Here is a 10,083-nt window from a genome sequence, read left to right on the forward strand (position 1 = left end):
AAGATTTTGGAAGCTGTATGAAAAAGGGGGTTGTCCTGGTATATCATGGCAAACCTTTCATCGCTTATTGATTGACCCGTTGAATCTACTGCAGTTCTAAAGGGCAAAGGTAGATGAAGGGGTGGCGTCAGGCTAGAAAAGGTATTTTGAAGAGGATTGGTGGATGCCTACAGGCCAGTCTGGAGTGTTTGTGGAAATGTGTCTGGACATTCCACAAACATTTAAAAATGTGACTTTTGATGTGCTCAGTACATCTGTTCTTATTATTTGACTTTGTATCTTTGTACAGCAGCATACTACCTCCTAAAAGAGTTAAGGCTGCTTCTGTTGTGTCATCTGATACTCAGAGTTCTCATTGGGTCATTGGAAACAGTGAGAACAAAATGGCTTCCACTATAGATAGAGATGTTGGAGCAGGTTCAGGAATGTATCTAAGGTGTGTGTTTGTGTGTCAGCGGAGTGTAAAGGGTAACAGGTGCTTGTTTACTGGTTGGGGGGGGGGGAGTTAATGACCTCATTACAGTTGTGCGTTGGAGCATGAAGTCTCATCAGTGAACCGTTGCTGTTTATTCATACATACATATTCTTGGCATTGACGCACACACATATATACAGACACAGATGCAAATATGCACCCACGGATACATTTACCTGCTCAAATGTGTATGTTTATATTCAAGCATGTTATGAACGCACACACACACACACGCACAGAAGCAGAAACAAATATAGAGACTGGAATGAAAATGAAAATAAACATATTGCATTTTTTCTCTTCCTCTCTGACAAACACACACCTGTTATCTCCCTCTCTGTTTATCTCCTGCATATGAATACACACATGTAACTTAAAGCTAACACACACACTGTGCAGCACTAAAAGCATAAACAGATGATTTACCTCCTGCATAAACTTATTAACACACAAGTGAAGAGCATTTCAATTCAACATCTACTGCTCTGATGACATTAAACATAATTAGTCTATGAATACTTCTAATCACTGTAAAATATATCCGTGACTTCAACTGCTTTCAATTGCTGTTATGTTGAAAATGTATATCTATAATGGGTTAAATAATTTCATAAAAAACACTGCTTATTTCATCTACAAAAAGTATTGTATTGGTGTGGAATGTGAAGGTTGAAAATGTGTCATAAAATACTGAATACTGGAGCGTGCACCCTCGGATTGGGTTATGTGTTGGGAACTGTGGTGTTGTGATACATTTGCAGGGTGTTTTTATAAAAGTATATCCTAAGACAAATATATCTATATCTATATATATATATAAAATATATATGTATTTACACAAACTGTTCATATACTAGGGTATTTTTGGTTAAAGTATAAACTTAAAGACAATCAAATATATCATGTATTCTTTCACACAAGCTCATGTTAATTTTACACAAATAAAGGTGTGCCTGATGCATCAGTGAGGGAAAGCATACAGGCTCCCTTTCTGTTATGGAAAGGGAGGAGTGAAGCATGACATTGGGGGGTTTCCAGCAGGAGGAAAAACAGGCAACAAGCCTGAAGACCTGACAACGAGCCATGAAGGGGGGTCTTCACAGGCTGAGCAACAACAGGCGAACAGGCATGACAACATGATGAAGAGCACATAGAAGCTTCACAGGCTAAGCAAAGAGCATGCAACGAGCCTGCGACATCTGCAGTAGTGTTGCCTTCAGGCTCCAGGTAGAGGGTCAGAATCTTAAATCTGTCAGAAGATAAGGCCTTTAAGGACCGAAATAGGGTTAGGGTACAAAGGGATAGCTGTGTTGAGAAGAAGGCGTTTGCCTCTACCTAGATCAGAGTATATAAGGAGGTATTTGCCCTTTGTTCTGTTGGGCTTCTGGAGGCACGACTCAGGTTTACATCTTATGAAAGAATAAACTCTATTGAATTAAACTTTGATCATGTCCAGTGCATTTTTGAACCTGATTTTTGAGAACTCTAACAGTTTCAATTACGATAAAGATAAAAGTGCTGAAGAAGGACGCCTTATCTTTTGCTGGCCCAAAGTTAGGGCATCTTGTCTTCAACAGTAGGGATTGAGAATTATGTGACAATATTAAGTGTTAAAAAGGTGTTAAATTGATGACATGAAGCCAGGGGGAAGACTGAACTGGAATCTGTTTCATGCAAATCCTCCAACTCGGAAGTTGAGTATTGGGATATTATAGGTTGTAGCGGGCTCGGTTTGAAAACTAGAGTGAAGATACCTGTATCATATGAAACTACACAACCTAAGAAATCCATCGGTAACAACCATGTCGTACTAGCTTTTCACAAAGGAGAATAAATAACGCTCCAAACTTGAGCAAAATTTTGGTGAGGAAAAACGGGCATGGCCATTTTCAAAGGGGAGTCTCCCCTTTACAGACATGCCCACTTTATGATAATCACATGCAGTTTGGGACAAGTCATAGTCAAAGTAATATTACTTTGGCATGATCAATGCAATGCAATAAAGTCATGAAATAAACTGGGAAAACAAAGTTTGGAAACTTATTTTTGGTGGATTCTTTCTCTGTTGTTACAATGCTAATGGTCATTGTATTTTACATCGTTGGAAAGCCTGTTTATTTACCTTTACAATGATGTCCAACTTGTAAGGATCATGCATTTGTGGGATGAGCAGCACAGCTGATTATGTGGGTAGTGCCCAAGAAAAATTTGCCAAAATGCTCTGCCAATGGTAAACAGTGTATTCTCATACGGCTACCAGGAAGCCTGCAATGACTTTCCAACAATGTAAAATACAATGCCAATTAGCATTGTAACAACAGAGAAATAATCCACCAAACACAAGTTTCCGAACTTTTTTTTCCCAATCCTTATCTCATTAAAAGGAAAATATCATTTAACCCTATGCTACCATGCGTATATCTGCTTAGCACCTCAAATAAATACCCAAACCAGAGCTGCCAGGTCTGCACCACAACACCACTAATATGCCGCTATTGATTCTGGACTGCAGAGCAATAATTATATTAGTGCCTCCTATTACACTATGCCATCTGCACTGAACTGAGACAAGAGGACAAAAGAAAAGAAAACAGAAAAAGCAGCAGTGTGAGTTGAACAAGGTTAATCAGAGAGTAAACTGATATGGTCAGGGAGTAACTGTTTCAGCTGCTTATAAGCAAACTTCCGGGTCATCCTGAACAGGATTATATTGAAAACATCAGTGGAAAACATGAATTTATTCAATTTATGAAAGTTTAAAAACATCGTTACAATATCATTTGAGCTGACTTCCTCCCTGTACAGTTATACACTACTTATGGTCATATTTGTGATATTTCAGTCTCCGACCCATTTACAAATAAATCGACAGATATTACTAAGAGCAAAGCTGCTTGCATGGATAAAATAATAATTAAAGACTCAATGTCAAACATGACTGATGCTTGATGTTTCAGTGTGGTTTCACTTTGAAATGGCACAAGAACACCATCTTACAAAAGTGAATCCATCTTTCTCTACCAGAGGTCCCCTGTCTTCCCGTAACCCTGGAAACCCTCCGCCATCATGGAGGATCTTCCAACCCCTTAAATGCATGAGACGAGGAGCTTAGAGCGAGGGAAAAACAGGTTTATCTTACACAGAAGTCTTTAATCAAGTGGCGTGACGATATATAAACCATAGTACTTCCTAATAATATGGACGGAGTAAGCAGGCCAGGCAGAACGAGCAGCCATGGGGACTTGGATGCATCCCCTCACTCCACATTACTGCTTGTAATTAAGCCAATTAGCACACGCCGGAACACCTCAGGGAGGGATAAGGGTGGGGACACTTAAAAAAACACTGCATCAAATAACACCCACACTGAAAGCCATCACTGCTGCTTGTATTGTCTGGGGGAAGCCCACACAGATGGTACAGGTGCATTTATGTGGACGTAAAGCTATTTGATGGCTCCAACACGTCAGGCTAATTAGTAGCTGTTCAGGAGGTATCACACTGTGGACGATTCAATATGCACATAGGATGTTTTAAGGTGGTGGGATGTTGTGCATATTAATATATTCTGTAGTTTGCCACAGACACCCAAACTCACATTCATTTTTAAATTGCTAAGTGGGAGTGGCACCATTGTTTGTCTGTTTAATGAGGGATACCGCTACAAATGTGAGGAGAAGGATTTTTGTATATAAGAATTATATGGTTTATAAAAAAATACTATATTTTTTTTAATGAAAAAATACTAAAAACTAAGGCTATCAAAGTTAACGCTTTTAAAGGGGTCTCTTGACCTCTGACATCAAGATATGTGAATGAAATGGGTCCTATGTGTACCCACCAAGCCCCCAGGAAGTGCGCCGGTCGTTGATACCAGCTTTCATAGTGGCCAAACGGCAGTACTACAACTTCCATGTCCATCATGTGATGCCATTGGGCCCAAAAAAGACTTTTTTTCCCATAGACTTACATTGGGAAAGAGCCGTCTGTAACTCAGCTGATAATTTTTTTTGAGGTGAATCAACTTCCCAGTACGAACACCTAAATAGCCCTTATTTAAATCATTAGGTCCTACGAGTTGTAAAATGCACTAATAGTCGAATCCAGAGTTATTTCCCGTCCTCCGTTCATGTGAATGAGACCCAGACCGTGACGAAGGCGTGACGTTTGGGCCAAGTCATGTGACCGAGCGGACGCTACTGCGCATGTCCGATAGCCCAATGGATGCAGAAGATCGCCAGAAGATCCGGGTACTTTTTCAGACGGAAGTCGAGCCATTTTGGCATCACACACCGCTGAGCAACTCTCATAGGAATGAACGGGGCCCCGCCTCCAACGCTATATCCAGTTCTCTTAATACATCCATGGTACCCACGAGTGCATTTTGAGGCAAGTCAGCACACTGACACACTGACAGCTGTTGTTGTCTGTTGGGCTGCAGTTTGCCATGTTATTGATTTGAGCATATTGTTTTATGCTAAATGCAGTACCTGTGAGGGTTTCTGGACAATATATGTCATTGTTTTGTGTTGTTAATTGATTTCCAATAATAAATATACACATACATTTGCATAAAGCAGCATATTTGCCATCTCCCATGTTGATATGAATGAATCAATTAAGCCTGAAGATGTTGGTGCATGTACATATTTCTAAACGTTATCAAAAGATTTTGACAGGACCTAAAGGTCTTAACATACCATTTGAGCAGCAGCAAGAGTCAACACACATTCACTAAATAGCTAATATCTTTAAATGCAAATGCATAACATGGCCTGCCTACCATCCTAACATGGTCGGTACATATTATTCTGGGGTGTTAAATCATTTCAGACCTCGACCCAGTTATGAGAAATCGTCCCACGTCTCATCATCTCGCCCTGGGAGCAACGCTCATTAAAACCTATTATTACAATGATCATGTGAGGACCCAACAGCATTACTCCCACAAACTATTTCTGGGTTTATGAAACACTGTCATATTGCATTTGCCTTTGTTCATTAAGCAGGCTGTTTATAGCAAAAAAAAAGTAAAATGCATTAGGGCTGGGCGATATGTCCTGCAAATATAATTTTTTTCACACCACATCCGATTCATGATTTTAACCGTTTTTTTTTTCTCAAAAACAAACTAGGCCTACAAAACACAAGGGTTCTCTCTCACACATAATGCAAGCATATTTGTACTGACACACAAGCAAAGAGAGAGTGAGAGGAAAAGAGAGAGAAAGGGAGAGAACATCCTCATCCTTCACTCAGTCACTCAGTCAGTCAGTAAGACAAACAGATCTCAGTCAGATATGCAGCTGCTAGAAAAAAGTTTTTTTCTCTCGTGGCAGGTCGTGTCGTAGTAAAAACCCCCGCTGCCGTTGCTTCTCTTTGTGCAGTGTCCCATTGAGTCCCGGTAAGCCTGTGCATTAAAACAGCGGTGGGATCATGGATATATAAAGAGAACTGGATACAGCGTTGGAGGCGGGTTCCCGTTCATTCCTATGAAAATTGGTCGGTGGCGAATGAAGCTCAAAATGGCTTCCGACTGGCGAGTGATGAAGTACCCGGATCATCTAGCGATCTTTCACATCCATTGGGCCTATAGAGCAGGCACAGTAGCCTGGGGCTTATTGAACAGAGGAAGAGAAATAACTCTGGATTCGGCTATTAGTGCATTTTACAACTTTTCGGACTTGATTTAAATAAGGGCTATTAGAGTGTTCGTATTGGGGAGTTGATTCACCTAAAAAAAATGATCCACTGAGTAACAGACTTCTTGTTCCCTATGTAAGTCTATGGGGAAAAGTATTTTTGGGCCCAATGGCATCAGGTGACGGACACAGAAGTTGGAGTACCGCCGTTTGGCCACTAACTCCCACTTCGGTGGGAGGGGGGAATGACGAAGACACCCTGTCACATGTTCCTCTAACTTGTGGTCATTATTTACTTCTATTGTACTTCACTTTGCTATTATTATCTAATGACAGTTGAGGACAAACATGGAACTTCAAGGCTTCTCCTTTTTATTGAAATGAAAATGGCAGCAAAATGTCCAATAATCACATCAAATAAATTACAGTGATAGCCATTAAAAGCAAATTTGATAATTAGACCTATAAAGAAAATGAATAAATAAACAACATATAAAATGAAAGACCTGGCTTTGTTGAGACTGTCTATCGATCTCCTCCTTCGTGACAGCGCCCAGATGCTGGACTAAATTCGTCGTGCTGCTTTTAGGTTCCACAGACTTTAGACAAACTTTACAGCAGACAGCGGTTTGCTCAAGGTCGTAATTACTGAAGTTAAAGAGAAAATGGATTTTCATTTCTAAACATTGTCCTAAACCATTAATTTGAATTAATTGATAGAGTCAATTAATCACCCAGCTACGCATTTAAGCCTTCACTGCTCCTGACCTTCCACCAGGCCAAAACATGTTTGTCTCATTAGCTGGAGATGATCAAGTTGACTTTGAGGAGACATATGAGCAATTTTTAAGCCTCCATGCCGGCGACATTGAGGGATTATGTTTTTGGGTTGTCCATCTGTCTGTCCGTCCATCCGTCCGTGCCATTCTTGTGATATCTCAGGAACGCCGACAGGGAATTTCTTCAAATTTAGCACAAACATCCACTTGGACTCAAGGATGAACTGAGTGGAATTTGGTGGTCAAAGGTCAAGGTCACTGTGACCTCAAAAAAACATGTTTTTGCTATAACTCAAGATTAATTTTCTAATTATGACAATTTCACACACACGTCTTATAGGATGAAATGATGACATTTTGGACAGATGTGGATGCAAACGGAAACTTGACTGGTTGGTGGAGGCATACAACTCTATTTATTTTATTGGTCAACAGATTCATGTAAGACAATGGGCTAACGAAGTACTATTTATATTTTGTGTCGCAGGAAGTGCCAATTCCTGAAGTCTACTGCGCCTGTATCGTCAAAGCTATGTGTCGAACGTAAGGCAGCAGATATTGCTGAAGTTTCAATAAACATCACAGAATGTCACAGAAATATACACAGTAACAGGAATACAAACAACCGGTGTTTCCGCTGGTACCATTGGAATAAAATATAGACGCATTTGGCAAAAGTCAGGGTAGGACTGGGTTTCACCTTCAAATTGCAAAATGTCTATTAACTGAAGATGATCTACCTTCCTGGGAATGATGCTCACTTATTGTTTGTATGGAGACATATTTAGAACTGTCGGGTCAGCAGTCTCCTGTCACATTTAGTTGGACCTTCATAAACATTTGCATTTATGATATGTTATTGGAAAATGTCAAAACTTCTTTTTATACTAAACTGGTAAGATGGGTGAATACTAGAATGGCACTCGGAGAGTGTCGAGCTGCCCCAGTACGATTGCCCCCCCCCCTCTCCGCTCAGCTTGCGCCATCATCCTCGGATATTTTTGTTTATGTTGAGATCAGCTGTACGTAGCGGAGCATCGTAAAACACTTCATTCAAACTGGACAGAAACAAAATAAAACTCAACTAAACCGTCGTCTTTACTCTTTCCAACAATCACCAAGTGTACTTTGGTCAAACTCAACTGAATTTTCATAGTTTAATATGACAAAACAGGAAAGAGGCGGGGTCATGCGTCATCAACGCGTCATCAGTTACACTGTGCATGTGTTATAACCAGAGGTCTTAATGTTATGGCTGATCGGAATCCTTAAAAAAAATCCTGCACGTAACATGATCCGGATCGCCATCAAAATCTGATGGATTGCTCATTGTGCCACACCCCACCCCTCCAACAAATGTCATTCAAATCCACCGCAGACTTTTGGAGTAATCCTGCTAACAGACAAACCAACAAACCAACAAACCAATGCAGGTGGAAACATAACCTCCTTCCTAGGCCTTCGGCCTCGGTGGTGGTAAAAACATATCAGAGTTTAATCGATGTTGTTGCTTTCTGAATGGCCTTTTATATTTAATGAATAATAAAAATGAAAAAAAAAACAGACTGTATACGTTATATTTGTGGTGCTTAATGCTCGGCTATTTTTGATGCTCGGGTGGTTCATACCTCGCTGCGTGCCATCTCATGGGGAAACCAAACACAGACAGAAAGCAGCTGCTCAAGTGTGTGCTTGTCTGGCAGCAAAAGCATTTAAACAGCATCTGATAACATTCCACTAATTAAGATTAAAATCTCGGGGACATGTACTGTACATTTAAAGCGACAAACCTTCAGGCTATGTCTCAACCTCTCAGTGATCTTCAGCGGATGGTACATGTGTTTGAAGTTGTACAGCCTGTAATTTAATGATAAACACCCCCTCTCACTGAATCCTTCAGTACACAAGAGGTTTAGCATCGCTGCAGGCAGGAAGTGTCAGGAAGATCGCAGTTTAAAGGTTGATTGGTGAAGTTGACTAAAACATTTTAAAGCTGAAGTAGGCGAGGTTGGAGCAAATATGATTAAAAAAAAGTTATTTTTATAAAACGGTCGCTATATCGTGAAAGTAGTACATGAAACAGGTAACCTGAAAAAGAAAACGTGTGTCCTCCGGTGCTCCTTACAGCATCTGCAAGATTTCACACACAGGAGGAAAACAAGCAGTCAGAGCTGATCTGAGGTCCGCTGTCCATCTGCCGTCTATGAGAGCCGGCTGTCAATCACTCGCTATCTCCGACCAAAAGTCTAGTTATCTCTCAGAACACTTGAATTACAATATGCTGAAAGATTAGTATGGAATTTTTGCCCAATGATGCCAAAAATATACTGACTACTGCCACTTTAACTGGCTATTAAATTGTGAGAAATCAAGCGGAAACCTCCGGGTCTCAAAAGTGAAGCCAGTCTTAAACTTGCATTCTTTCTAATAGCCAGCAGGGGGCGACTCCTCTGATTGTATAGAAGTCTATGAGAAAATTAGCCTACTTCTCACTTGATTAATTACCTCAGTAAACATTGTAAACGTGAGTTTATGGTCTCAATCGCTAGTTTCAAGTCTTCTTCAAAACAGCATGATGCTGGGGGCACGCAACCGTCATCTACTGTCAGTAATACACCAACTATGGAGAAGAACCTCATACGACCCCACTTCAAAACACCCAAACTATCCCTTTAAGGCACAGTGGGATGCGTAATATCTTTGGCTGCTTAAATTGTCATGTCTTTTATGCAGATGGTTCATTGAAGCTTTTGATCCTTTGAGTCGGTCGCGACTGTACCAGTATTATAGGGTATTTATCTGTCGAGGTGGCCGAAAGCCAACATAAGGTGGGATTCAATAGAATGAAAGAAAGATTACACGTCGCATCATCCTCACGGAGGCATCGTTTTTCCAGACAAAATAAAATGCAGAACATGCAAGAACATTAGTTCATTCAAAAAGAAATAAAAAATCCCAAAGACTATTTTCTTGCCAAAGCGTGATGGATTACCAGTTCAAATCCTGTGTGCAGCTCAAATGGCCATAAAGAACAAAAACCAATAACGGTACCTTTGGAGCACAGTAACATACAAGCAAATACGTTTAAAAACACCATCACTGGCTGAATGGTCTCCTCGGTGAAGTCAGACAGATGGTGCTCGTGGTTTTCTCAGTGCTTTTATTTTAGGTCTCTTTGCAAATCGAT

This window comes from Sebastes umbrosus, chromosome 9 (genome assembly GCF_015220745.1).
Source record: "Sebastes umbrosus isolate fSebUmb1 chromosome 9, fSebUmb1.pri, whole genome shotgun sequence".
Lineage (NCBI taxonomy): Eukaryota > Metazoa > Chordata > Actinopteri > Perciformes > Sebastidae > Sebastes > Sebastes umbrosus.